This window comes from Vanacampus margaritifer, chromosome 8, assembly GCF_051991255.1.
Source record: "Vanacampus margaritifer isolate UIUO_Vmar chromosome 8, RoL_Vmar_1.0, whole genome shotgun sequence".
NCBI classification, from domain to species: domain Eukaryota; kingdom Metazoa; phylum Chordata; class Actinopteri; order Syngnathiformes; family Syngnathidae; genus Vanacampus; species Vanacampus margaritifer.
Window position 1 is genome coordinate 20778785 of NC_135439.1, and position 13747 is coordinate 20792531.

Genomic DNA, 13747 nt, shown 5'->3' on the forward strand with positions numbered 1-13747 from the left:
GCTAGTGCACATCTTCACAGAGCACATCTGGTTTTCTCCCGGATTAAACATCCCGAATATGACCTGCGCTGGAAGCGATTTGTTCACCAGCAGTGCTGTCACTGCTGCCAAAAGGAACGGGGGTGGGACCATGGTGAGGGAGGTGATGATTCTTGTGGAAGGGTAGGTTGAGTGCACGGAGTTCATCTGGCTTTCATGATGGGTTGGTCAGTAGTGTGACACTTTTCGTGTTTTCTGATCACTTACTGCAATGTTATCCACGTCAAAAACAAAGTTGTTATTCATTGTCATACAGGTAGACAGCATAATAAAGAGGTTTGACAATAGCATTTGAGTACATATTGGGTGTTTCCACTGCTTAGGCATCTGAAGCGATGCAGATTGGGCATTGTTAAGGTCAGTTTCTTTACAGCCAGGCTGTCATAAAAGAGATTCATGTCGGTACATGCAGTGCAAGCTAAGATCATTTGTAAGTCACATGATAATCAAAGCACGAGATGTGTGGTTGGTTACATCTGGCATCGTTCGTATTTTCTTGTTAATGGACGTAATACTTTCAAAGTTGGGTTCCTTAAAAAGAAAGCCACAATAAATACATTCTTGTAGGGAGGCTATGATGCCAGAATGGACACAAATCAAAGAATTGCAAAGGATTTTAAAATACATTTGACAATGTTTATGATAGGGTGGCCCAGTGGTTTGTACTGTTGCCTCACAACAACAAGGTTTTGAATTCTAATCGTAGCTTAAAGCCTTTCTTTGTACAGTTTGCATGTTCTCCGTGTGCTTGTGGGGGTTTTCTCTGGGAGCTGTGGCTCTTTGCATAGTTTCAAAACATGTGGTTTGTATGTACTGCTTAACAAATGTATTTAACCACCAACTAAGTAAGCTTTACATAGACGACAGCTGGCCTAAATTATTCGCAGTTTCTGAAACAACACACAATTTACAAGCCATTTCACTGAAATGACACTTTAGGTGCTAAAATATCAATGTTATAGTTATCAATTAATTTTCAAATTACTTGCCTGAATTGAAAGAGATGCTTGGTCATCACATTTAGATTCTTGACTAGTTGTCTCATACATTTGGTGACCATAAATGAAGACTCAAAATGACCTATAGATGTACATCTGACTGTCTGAGTCTGGGTTAGGTTGCCATAGTGAAAGAATGTAAATTGTATGCACACCATAATTCGCCAAAATGTCTAAAAGTTACCAATTTTGCTGGAATCAGCCCCAGGAGTTGGAATTGTGGATTCCAAGTTCCATGGGTTTCAAATTCTATTGTATGGAGGTTTGGTTGGGGCACTTCCAACTCCCATGCCTAGCCATGAACCACTATTCGTGGGTACAAACTTCCTATTCCGCTCCCTTGCAAGGGACCTGGAGCTTCGGGGTGAGACTTGGGATATTTAATAGGGGTGTGCATCTCTGCACAAAAGATGATTCCAATGCATTTTTTTATATGTAGGGTGCAAAACAAATCAAGAACGTTCAATTTGAAAGTGGAACGATTCAATTCGGTTTGACTCAGTGGAATTACGATTGGAATCCGTATGGTATGGCTCAGTTTGAGAGTATGGTGCAATGACTTTTTGTCGTTATATATATTAAAATTTACTTCAGTCAGTACTATAAATATGCAATTTCCTTCTAAGACAGTGGTTCTTGACCTTGTTGGAGGTACTGAATCCCACCAGTTTCCAATGCACATTCACCAAACTCTTCGTTATTGAGAAATAAAATATCTTTTTTTTTCAAATTCAAGACATAGGTACAGTGTGTTCACTGCTGAACAAAATGAACAGGGACCCGACACCAGATAAGCGATAGACAATGGATGGATGGAATGGAACCCAGGGACTGTGGATACAATAAAAAAAAGCAGAGGCCCCACAATTGAACCCTGTGGAACACCATGCGTTCCGTTACACGTGAATTCATATTGTACAGATCCGTCCGACCACTTTCTTTTTTTTTTTCTCAGCACGGGGTTTACAATAAAAAGAAGAGATTACAATAATAAAGAAATCACTCGACGTAACCATCACAACAGCCAAATGTTCTGTCTCGCTGATTTTCTCATGCTAACTTGACTGGGTTAGCTCTCAAAGGAAAACATTAAAACTTTTACTTATGCTTCAGGACATTGATAAATATTTATCTTACCCTGGCAATATCTGCGATAAAAACAATTAGCATTTACGAGAGAACATACAGTCTGTCCCTTCAAAGAAGAATTGATTGCCTTGTTTCAAGCTTCTCAAGAGATTTTTGTCTTTTTTTTTAATCACTCGATAAAGTAACTAGCATTACTCAATAGTGTAAACTTAGGTCAACATCAGAAACACAGACTGATTCGATTCATTCACGTTAGAATGAAATGTGATGGCTAATCTTGGGTGGTAAACCAGCGCTTAATGCCCTTGAGTCGACACCGCACTTAGTTTGCTCTCTGACCAGATAAAAAGCAGAAACTGAAGGTTTAAAAGCCCTAAACTGATGAGTAGGAAATGATGTAATTAGGTTCATCTGTGTTCTATCAGAAAGCCAAAATGTGGGGCTCTGGATGGCGGAGTGGTTACCGTCACTTGCCTTCGGTGCAGGTTGGCGTGAGTTAGCTTCCTGCCTGGGAGACCATATATATGTGTGTGAGTGCACCCCCAAAAAAAAAAAGGCCAAAATGTCTTTCACCCATTGGGGACATGTGGTGTTTAATGCGTGTAGCGTTCAAACACTGATGCATGTGACCTCAAATTATCCCAACTTAATTTTGTCAATTTGTGTTCAGCTTTGCAAGCCTTCCTACATACTGTATGTGGACGGTGGATATTTTTTCGACTGTGACACTGAAAACGTCCCTATATAGCACGGCTGACTTGACAAGAAAAGCACATGAAAGCTATCTCTTACAAAGCCATTTGTGGTGGTTTTATGCTTCTGTCATTTTAATAATGTGAGAGAGGTCAATGTTGGCTTAGTGGAATACTCTCAGATTTTTGTTTACTGCACGCATCTTATTGTGAGTTTTCTGCTGCATGCATCTAAATCTCAATTTGAGCTGAACAAAATGATAGGATTTGCTTGACAATTTAAGGTATTCTCTTTAATGAATAACCGTGGAATTTGACAGGCTCAAGGAATAAGAGAAGACTAAATTGGAAAGACATTTAGAACTCGGTCACACGAGCACGAAGACCCACACTGAGCAAGTTTCTGGCATCCAGTATTTGACTGGAAATGCGTTATGAGATAGGATGTTTAGTCACGTGCTTTGTAGATGTAATAAAAAAAGAAGCTTTATAGTTTTGACCTTGGCCAGAATCACCAATTTTTTTCACGAGTCGAGCTCATAAATAAGATAAAGAAAAAAAGTACAAATTTGTCTTTGTTGAGGCCTATTGAGTTCATGAATGCAATTTATTTGGGTCTATCCTCCTTTCCCCAGGCCATGTAGCGAGTGGAGCAGTTGCAGATGGCTTGTTTCATGAAACCACGGACCCAAAAGGCATCCCTCTCTGCTGTGCATTTAGTATACAAACTACAAAGGCGGGCTGCGGTCAGCACACCCTTGTGAAAGGGGCTAAAATAGTGTCAGCAGGATGTCCGACAGACTGCAAGCAAGCAACGGAGAGAGCAGAATACAGACCTGCGCCGCCAGGAGAGGGAAACAAGCCAACAAGTTGTTTGAAGTTGGGAAAATTGAATCAAGAATATGTTTTTTCTTTGCTAAACATTCCAATACATCAGCAAAGTCTCAGCAGGGGAAATGTAGTTGTAAACATCTAAATGTCCTCACACAGGAGTAAGAAATCAGTTTGGTTGTAATGTATTGCATGTTGATGATATTTCTCCAGTTAGATGTGTGAGCAATCTAGTGAACTGTATTACTGTAATGTCAATGTCATGAATTCAGAAAATCTAATTATCAGCTTAAACGTGTGGAAAAAATAACTGGGTCCTTTGAGGTGGATTTCTTCACCTTTCAAATTTTACAATTAAAGATAGTATTTTTTTAAATTTGTTCTATGTTTATAAATATAGTTTTTTGATATCCAAATGTTAAATAGAATGCTATTATTTAGGGCTGCAAACAATTATTTCAATTGATTCAATTATTAATCAATTAATATGTCAAAATTATTATTATTATTTTTGAACAATAAAACAACAAAAAAAAGATTTTTTTTAAAGGACATTCTTTCAAATCAACAGTGCACAAAAATAAATGAATTATGATTCAGTTACTGGTTTGGTCTGTAACGTGAGGAAAATAAGCAAAAATGGAGCACTACAGAAATTGGAGAATATTTACTGTTGAGGAGGTGAAATTCCAAACATTTGGACAATTTGAAATAATAATAAAAAACAAGATATCTAAACAATTCATCTATTAGAAAAAAAAACTAGATTAATTTGATAATTTATTACATGTCGATCAATCTTTGCAACTCTACTTTTATTTTTGCCAAAATGTAGTTTTCTTGTCTGAATGACTTAAAAAAATAAAATTATTATTCATAGTTTATTTTGTGAAAAGTTCAAGTGAAAGATGAGACTGTAATGTATGCTGCAATAATAATAATAATAACAGGTGCCTTGGAGCTCGGGGCATGCCAACTGATTGGGATTTGCATACAGTATGTTTGATGTTTGCAGCATGTTCAGATTTGCTTTCCCAGGCCTTTTTTTTCCTCCACAAAGCATAATTTATTTTGTTTAAAGAGACAGCTGTTTAAGTTTACAGCTCTTAAGTGGAGTGTTTTTCCTCATTCAAGTAAGTATTTCTGCTTTGTATTATTGTTTGTGCAAACTTCAATTCACTGTCCATGAGCTGCCAAGAACTCAATCCAGTTGTTTGGTTGATCTCAACACAGATGTGCTCTTTGCAAAGTGTTTTTGCTCACTGATTAGAAGCAAGTTCGATAAGTGGATCGTCATCTTTGTACCCAGCTGCAATATTGTTCAGCATACCTTAGTGACATATTCGGATGAGATACCTGATGAAAGTGGTTACTGTTTTACTGACTAATGTCAAAAGCAGAGCCTCCCACACACACCCAAAGAATGTAGCTTTGTGCTGCTTCAGACTCCGTCAAATCACATGCTGCTTCTCACGTTTAGCACTGTGTTTTGTGTCAAAGTTTGCATTCCTGTCATATTAAAACATTCTTATACAGATGTTTTTCCAGCGCAGTGCTGAAAGGGTGTGATTAACAATGAGGTACCACACATGGTTGTGATGAATGTTCATGCTAGTTAGGCACGGTTTCTTAGAAAGCATGACTCCGCTGTGTTGCCACAAAACAAACAAACAAAAACAGCTTTCTTGCTTGTCCAGCTATTTTTTTTTTGGTGCAGTTTTTGTTTTATGTTATGAACTCCATACTCCCGTCTTAATAGATATCACCTCAATAAACTTGATCAATTACTTAAAAAATATTTCATTTTAGCTAGTATCAGCTATGAACTCAGAGCGTCTTCTCAGGTTGGATTTCTATCAAAACATTACAGGTGTGACAACTCATTTAAGCCCGAGCAGAAATTCAAATGAGAGAAAGCTTAAGATCATTCAAAAGTCTGACCTCATCTGTGTCAAGCCAACACTTAAAAAGATAGAATGGATCCTGAGGATAAACCAAGATGGAGGTGATTTGACATCATGATCAAGAACCACTTTGTAGATGCAGACTGGTGAGAACTGTTGAGATGTTGTGTACAAAATTCCAACAAGAAGTTTGTGACACTTATGCAGAAGATTTAATGCCAGTGGTGGTGGTGAGCTCAATATTAAAAACAACGGAACAAACTGATTGTCACTTCTTTTTTTTTTGGTAATACTAGTGTGTATGATACAAAAACTAGTGTTGGCACCAAAAATGTATAAAATATTTTTATTATTATTATTTTCAAAATTGATAGATAATTAGTTATAAATTCAAAAGTCAAGGGCAAACGTTTGTTTGTCAATTTATTTTTAAAAAGGGGTTTGTTAAGAATAAAATGCAAAATCTCTCTCGGTTGCAATTTTGGAACATATGTAGCAAGAAACAAAGTAAACAAATTTGCAATAGCAAATTTTCTCAACCATAAAATAATGCGGCTGGCCAGGTCTCGCGCAGGCCTCGAGTTTGACACCTGTGACCTATAGCTACTGTTGACACCCCCTCCCTCCCTCTCACACCTAGCTTTTGTACATGTACACTGATGTGTGCATGCCTGTCAACTGTAGTTGGCTGTTCTTACTGTAGCCGGCGATGACCCATTTACACAGTAACCCTTCCAGCAGGACTCAGGCCAGCATATTCCACTAGCCACTAAATGGAGCCCTTGACCCAGAATACCAGCAATGCAAAGATAAAGAAGGAGAAATCCTAATGATTTCAAAGTACAGTGCTGTTAGAGGGATAGAATGATATCCAAACATCACAGAGGTGGCGAAGTAAATTAAAAAAAAAAATCACAATATTGTAAAACTAAAAAAAGCTCACATTGTAAAAATAATATTGTAAAACAATATTGTGTTTTTGTACATAATACCAGCAGTAAATGTCTCCTACGTACAAATTCTAGTTAACAGAGGTCATAATTATACATGTACAGTACATAAATGACCTACAATCACTTAATATTGAGGCACTTACGGTACATGCTAATGCACACACATTGTGAATCGAGTCAATTTGTGGAGGAACTCAAATCGGTTACGTTCCCCTTCATCTGGCTACTAGCGTTGGTCTTAAACGTAGGTGCTAAAACTTGCCTAATTAAAATGAAACTGCAGTAATCTACGAGCAACTAGAGGGATTTGTAACTGCACAAATTGAATACAAAACGGCCTTTTTAACAGATGTGCTGCTTTTCAATATCGGAACATGACGACAACGATATTATGGCAATTTTAATATTGCGATATTGCCGTTATCATTACATCCCTTGTGGTGTATGGGTTGACAATGTAGGGATTGGCAAAGCAAGTATACCTCACAAATTGCAGTGTACTTAGCTAGATGAAAGCAGCATCAAGAGAAAAAGAATGTGCACTCGCTCATATCACTAAAGCAAACAGGCACTTGCACCTCTAATGTGCTCTGTAACCTAATCAGCTCCCCATCACCTTACACTCACCATGTATGTGTTACGAAGAAGAAACACATACCCTCTTACAAGTGATGGCAGTGACTCACTGAGTCCTACTGCTGTAAACAAAGTAGTTCTCGGAAGTACTGAAGGGCTGCTGGAACTCCGGGATGCGCACAGCTCGCATGAGCGTCATAGGCAAGCCGTGCCACGCTGCACCGCTGCTGACTTCTTCTCTTCAACTGATTAATTTGATCCCCGTCACGTCTGCGTGCTGCTGATCCACAAAGAATGTGGAAAGCGTTCCGACATGGGTGGGAGCCGCTGACAGCTGTTGTACCACTTGAGCAGTGTCCAGAATCCTCTCTTGTGGTGTGTGAGCTTTTCAAATTCACTAATTGCTTTTCAGATGTTGAGATGTCCAAGGCTATCTCTAAAGCACATTCACAGAAGCTTCCATTATCTCGGCTAAAGCTCCAGTGCGAACATGTATCAAAGCTTGATGGTGGAACATGTCGGTACCCATCTGTATGTGTTTGACTGCGGTTGTACGTCTATGCCTGCAAGGTTTTTGGGGAGCCATGTGTGTCTGTGTCATTGTGATTGAGACCAATTACTGCCATGTTGAGATGATGTATTTATTAAGTGAGCGGCCACATTGCGAATGCTTGAGCTCACATGAAGAAACTTCATTAATGAAATACAGCATTACACAAATAATGCACATGCTAGAACTGGCTTTTGCGGAATATTTTTTGCTGCAGATTACTGAAAGGATTATCAGATGTGGTGAATCGCTGTTGTCCTTTTCCAGTGGGTTCAATTAAATTCCTGTATTTCCAATTTTTACACTTCAGACCAGGATTATAATAATTTTGATTAGTAAGTTTTGATTAGTTTACATTGTGGGTTTGTTAAAAAAATAATATTTTTTTTCCCGAAAGTACTTTGTTTAGTTTTTATTATTTTAGTTTTAATTTATGTTTTTTTGTGGGTATTTCTTGTGTGAAAGATTAAAAAAATATTGCAAGTCTTGTGTAGTAAAAATTCAACAAAAATACATTTTTAAAAACCATTAAAAACAACCATCTACAAATTAAATACAGTACAGTAAGTGCAGTGCATAATACTGCTTCCAAAGTCAGATTCATAACAACCCAAAATATAACCCCAAAAATGTTGATCATTGTTTTCCAAAGTATAATTTTTATTACTATTTTGGTATAAAACAAAGATAATCAATTCGCTTTCACCAAGGACTACAAAAATTGTAGAATATTTACTGTTGAGGAAGTGAAATTCTGAGCAGTTAGACAATTTTAAATTAAAGAAGCAGTGTGTATTATTCAGTGCCATCTAGTGGTGAATTAATAGAAAACAATGATTTAGAAACACGACAGACCACACTTAGCAAGGCTACCACCAATTACCGCCAGTTATTGTTTGAAGTGAGTGAGCGAGCGAGCAGGAGCTATGCGAGCAGTGCGCAAGAGTGGCTAGCAAGAACTAGCTGGCACGGCTAACAATAGTGGCTAGCGGGAGATGCTAGCAAAAGCTAGCGAGAGCAAAGCAGAGGGTCACAAGTGGCGGGAGCTCCAAATCACAGGACTCAGCGTTGACAACTTGCAGGTCCCAGCTGTGGTCAATCATTGCGTCCAACACTAGCTGAAAGCACCACCAGAGGCTAACTATGTTTGCAAAGTTCTTCTCCTTCAGGTATCTGTAGCAGAAAGATGACGAAGAAACATGTCAGCCTCCTGCAATGCGCAGAGCGACCTATGTAATATAATGAGCGATTACTAGAGCTACGATTATTTAAAAAATGTACGTTGATGTGATAGCAGGGAGGGGCCAAGGATACTTACTATACATATCCAAAGATTATGCCAAATACTTGTGTTTTTATAAACAATTAATTTCAAACGGAGTCTCTAAATGTTTAAATATATTTAAGTACATATTATAGCACATGTAAGCGGTTCAGGAAATGCATGAATGGATTATAGCTCACAGGAGATATTTATGCTGGACAAAATGTACAATATTCGAATAGACAATTAACAGTGTTTAACATGAATGGAATTATCAATTTGTTTGAAATTTTAAATTTGTTTTGTTTAAGGAACAAGTAATATTTTCTTGTTTAATAATTTTCCCCACACCCTATGAAAAAAAAAAAGAAATTTGTTACTCCTAGCACTTTATTTCGAACCACATAATGTTACTAATGTTATTATTTAATAATAATGTTATCAAACCTGGCTATTAAACCCCCCAATTCTGGACTAAAAACATTAGGGCATATACAATCTGTGAGTAAGTGCTAAACTATATTCTTCAAGCTGTTTTGTGTGTGATGTTTAAATCTCTTATTTTGGAATCTATGCTTTTAATTTGGAAGGCCGCTCCGTACTTCTGTTTCCTGTTTAACTCACTCACATCTCACGGGGAAACCAACATGTCATTGCCAAAAACGTGTCATCTTGATGTACTAATCTGAAGTGTCTTGATGGGACTTGGGAGATTCTTGTTCTCCAGACTCCTATTAAGGTTGATTACAACATATTGTGGTACATAGCGCCACCTACTGTGGAGGAGGGGCATAGCAATTAGTAGGCGTATGATTGAAAAAAATGGGAGGCTGCACTGGCCACTGTGCTGGTGTTGTGTTATGTCAATCCCCTCTAGCTCAGCCAGTGGTCATGTCACGATATTAAAAGCAGCACATCTTTTTTAAATAGTCAGGTTGATTTCCATTTGAGCAGTTCTAGCACCCTCTGGTAGCTCGTTTTTTTAGTGCAGTTTAATTTTCACAAGGCATGTTTTGGCCCTTCTATGTTTAAAATCCACGCTAATGGTCAGATGAAGGGGAACGTAATGTGCTTGTGAATAGAGTCAATATGTGGAGGAACTCAATGTGTGCTTACATTAGCAAGTAAGTGCCTCAATATATACATTCTATCTATATATTTTTTATATGTAATATTTATAATATTTTTATAATATTTGTCATTGCTGTAATGCACAAAAGCACAATATTGTGTGTGTTTTTTTTAACATGAGCTCTTTTTTTTTTTTTAATAATATTGTGACCTTTTTTTTGTATCGCCAACCTCCCCACAATATTCTGATAATTATCGTATCGTGACCTTCATATCGTGGTAATATCGTATCGTGATGTTTGGATATTGTTACATCACTAGAGATGATGCCGCTTCTACGTGACACACACTAAAAGGACTACAACTCCCAAACGACTGTTCGACCGTCCTTCTTCCGACTAACAGCTGTGGTTTAATATTGACATTTTAATTAATTGCCAAAGACGAAGGACAATTTCGCTACAATTACAATTAGTTTTAATTAGTTCTGTAAACGTAAAATAATTTGCCTAAATGTAAAGTGTAGTTTCAGTTAGCTATCAAATTTCAATTTTTATTTTATTACATTAATGAAAGTAATAATAGTTTTAATAAATAAATATTGTTACTTTTCATTACATAAAATAACCTTGCTTCAGACACATTCACAACAATATTTTAGTCAATGTAAAATACTTGGCCTCCGGTTCGTACAGAGAGATTGCCTTTGTCATGAGGACAAGTTCACTGGGCCAAGAGCTTCATCTTGGGTGGGGCTGAGAGAGAGTAAAAAGAGATTTTGAAAGCTCCACAATTAAAATGTATCTCTTTGAAATCCCAGCCCGGGTTTGGCCACTTCATTCAAGCTTTCCGCTCCCTGCGGACCGATTATCTGATCTGGAGGGGAAGTGAAGTTTACACTGCTGATAACTGCTCTGAATGATGTAGCCTGCACACAAGTGAGGGGGATGACTCTGATGACCTCGGTGACCATTGAGAACACACACACACAACTGTAATGACTTCCCCATTGAAAAACAGGGAAGGCAGCCAGCTGAGTGGAGATGGTGACATTTAAAGTTGATGTTCCCTCATTCTACTCACCGTTTTGCTTCTGGAACAAATGGAAATCCGAGAGTCAATGTGAAATATTCACTTTTACTGTAGATAGCAATCATGCATGCAGTTGAAACTTTGGCTGCAATGTAACAAATGAAAGCCAACCCCTTGACGTATCACCCAATTGTTTTTGTTTGTTTATTTATTTCTTCAAGCTAAAAAGTATCTATCTATTTAAAGGTGTTTGACCTGTAGCTCTACATGGCAATGTTTGAGCTTCCAGCCAGAGGAAATGAGCAAGCTCCTGTACAAACGTGTCTGGATTTGCTAGTTAGTAAAGCTGATTAGGATGGCAATTTTGAGGACCTCAATCAACCTCATATTTGGTGATTCCAAATGCTGGAATTTCACTGAGTTACATTTTCTTCCTTCTTACCAGAAAAGGTGTTTGATACACGTTTAATGACTTTTTAAATCAGGAAAAACTTGGCAAGTGTTCTAAAAGCTCCAAAAGTTTGTGGTGTCCATCACAGCACACCACTAAAATTAAGAAATCTTCACCAACAATGGAGTCTCATTTCCAAACTGAGTAGTACCAAGACCGACCTGTTGGAGTCAGTATAGTGCCACTGGCCAGCCAGACTGTCAGAAAAGACGAAAGCGCAGGTAAGAAGAAATGAGTGAAGCTAGGCCAACAGATAGTCTGTATCATAACTCGATTGTGCTTACATACTCTTCTCCTTGACGTTTTTATTGTGGTGAATGACTTGGGGACACAATTTAGCCTACAGTAGCAGTTAACAATTACAATTTATATATATGTATATATATATATATATATATATATATATATATATATATATATATATATATATATATATATATATATATATATATATATATATATATATATATACAGTATATACAGTATATATAAACATATGACCAGAGATGCAGATGCCACATACTAGCTAGCTATTGCATTCATACAATCCTGCTCTGAAAATGCCTCAAAAATCCATTTCTTAACTTCTTATCTTTTCACTGTTTTATACTGAGGCCAAAACAATAAAACTAAAACTAGACCATCTCTGGGTCAAGGAACTATGTTGAGGTGAGTTGATGACTTGTTTTAAAAACATAAACAGTGCTTTGCCACCATCCTTAGGCATCTTGATGTAATGTTGGAGTTGAGGAATTTGGTGCTATGTTTTGGCATCTATAGGCATTAAACCTTTTGGGGCGGGGATGTCAACTTGCAGATTTTCTTTTCAGCTTGGTTTACTCACTAATTTGCTTTAACTCAGGCAAAAACTGAGTCATTACTGGGACTGCTGAAGATGAAGAAGATGTATAACAACATGAAAAAGTTGCATTCTTGCACAAAATCTTCATAACAATTACATACATTCTCCCCAAAAGACTGATTTCATTATTTTAAAGGTAAAGTCAACTCTAAATGCAGCATTCTGATTGATATTGCCTTGGTGGACTATGAGTTTAGCAGATCCACTTGTTTTTATCCATCTCAGGGGCGGCCATTTTGTCACTTGTTGACTGAAAATGACATCACAGTTGCTCAGGACACAGGTAACGACCAATCATGGCTCACCTGTTTTCTGAGTTTGGTCATGTGACCTTTCCAAAGCTCAGCCATGATAGGTCGTTACCTGAGCCCTGAGCAACTGCGATGTCATTTTCAGTTGACAGCAAGTGGGCAAAATGGCTGCCCCCTGAGATGGATAAAAACTGGTAGATTTTATTGCTTAATTCATATTACTCAAAATACCATCTTTATACTAGTGGGGCTGCATAAAACTTATTGTAAAGAAAATGTTTGGTTCGACTTCCCCTTTAATGTTAGCACTTAAAATGAAAACAATGTGTAAATCTTCAATTTTGAACATTAAGTGGGTCCTTGTCATGCCTCAACTTAAAAGTTTTTGGAGTCAAATTTGGTGTATTTTTTTATTTGTACTGTGAACCTGAAGTTAAATTATGAGTGAGCTTCATTTTTGTCACAGTTCGAGTGAAATCCAGCCACATTTGCCTCTGCACTTTAAGCTGTTTATCGAACAGGACAGACAGTCAGACAAATGTAAACCAAAAACATTTACAATGAGCATTAAGAAGAGGCTGGCTGAAATGTGTCACCCGGGCGGTGATACAGCAGTCGAGACTAGTTATGAATTGAACTTGTAAATGAGCTGTAGTATGAAGATAAAACAGTTACTATACATGCATAGGGATTATGTGTGCGTCTGATTGTTCATCAGGATGGTGGGGTTGCATGAATGGTGCAGGAGAGCCCACTCTTTGATACTCCAAATAACAAAGCACCTATAAAAGCATCCATACAGGTTGTATTTATCCCACTGAAAGGGCTCCAGCTCATAAAGTCGTTACCATGATCCCCTCTCAATCCCTTTTCCAGCATCTACTTAATACCCCAAACCTCTACTGCACTGTATCTGGCTCTACTGCTTGCCTGTTTTGCATTTTCTCACTCTCATCAACTATCAAGTCTCTCGCCAAGTGAAGATTAAGTCATCAGTCGCTCGAGGGCAGGTATTTTATTTATTTATTTGGATCCCTACTTTACTGTCATGGTCATTGTTCTGCACCGCTGCAAGTTCCCACTCCTTTTAAAACCAGATTAACCCTAAACTTTTGAAAGTAAGTTATTATCCCATTATTTGAATTTCTTATGAGAATTCCTTTGAGCCGGGCTGGCGGTGATTA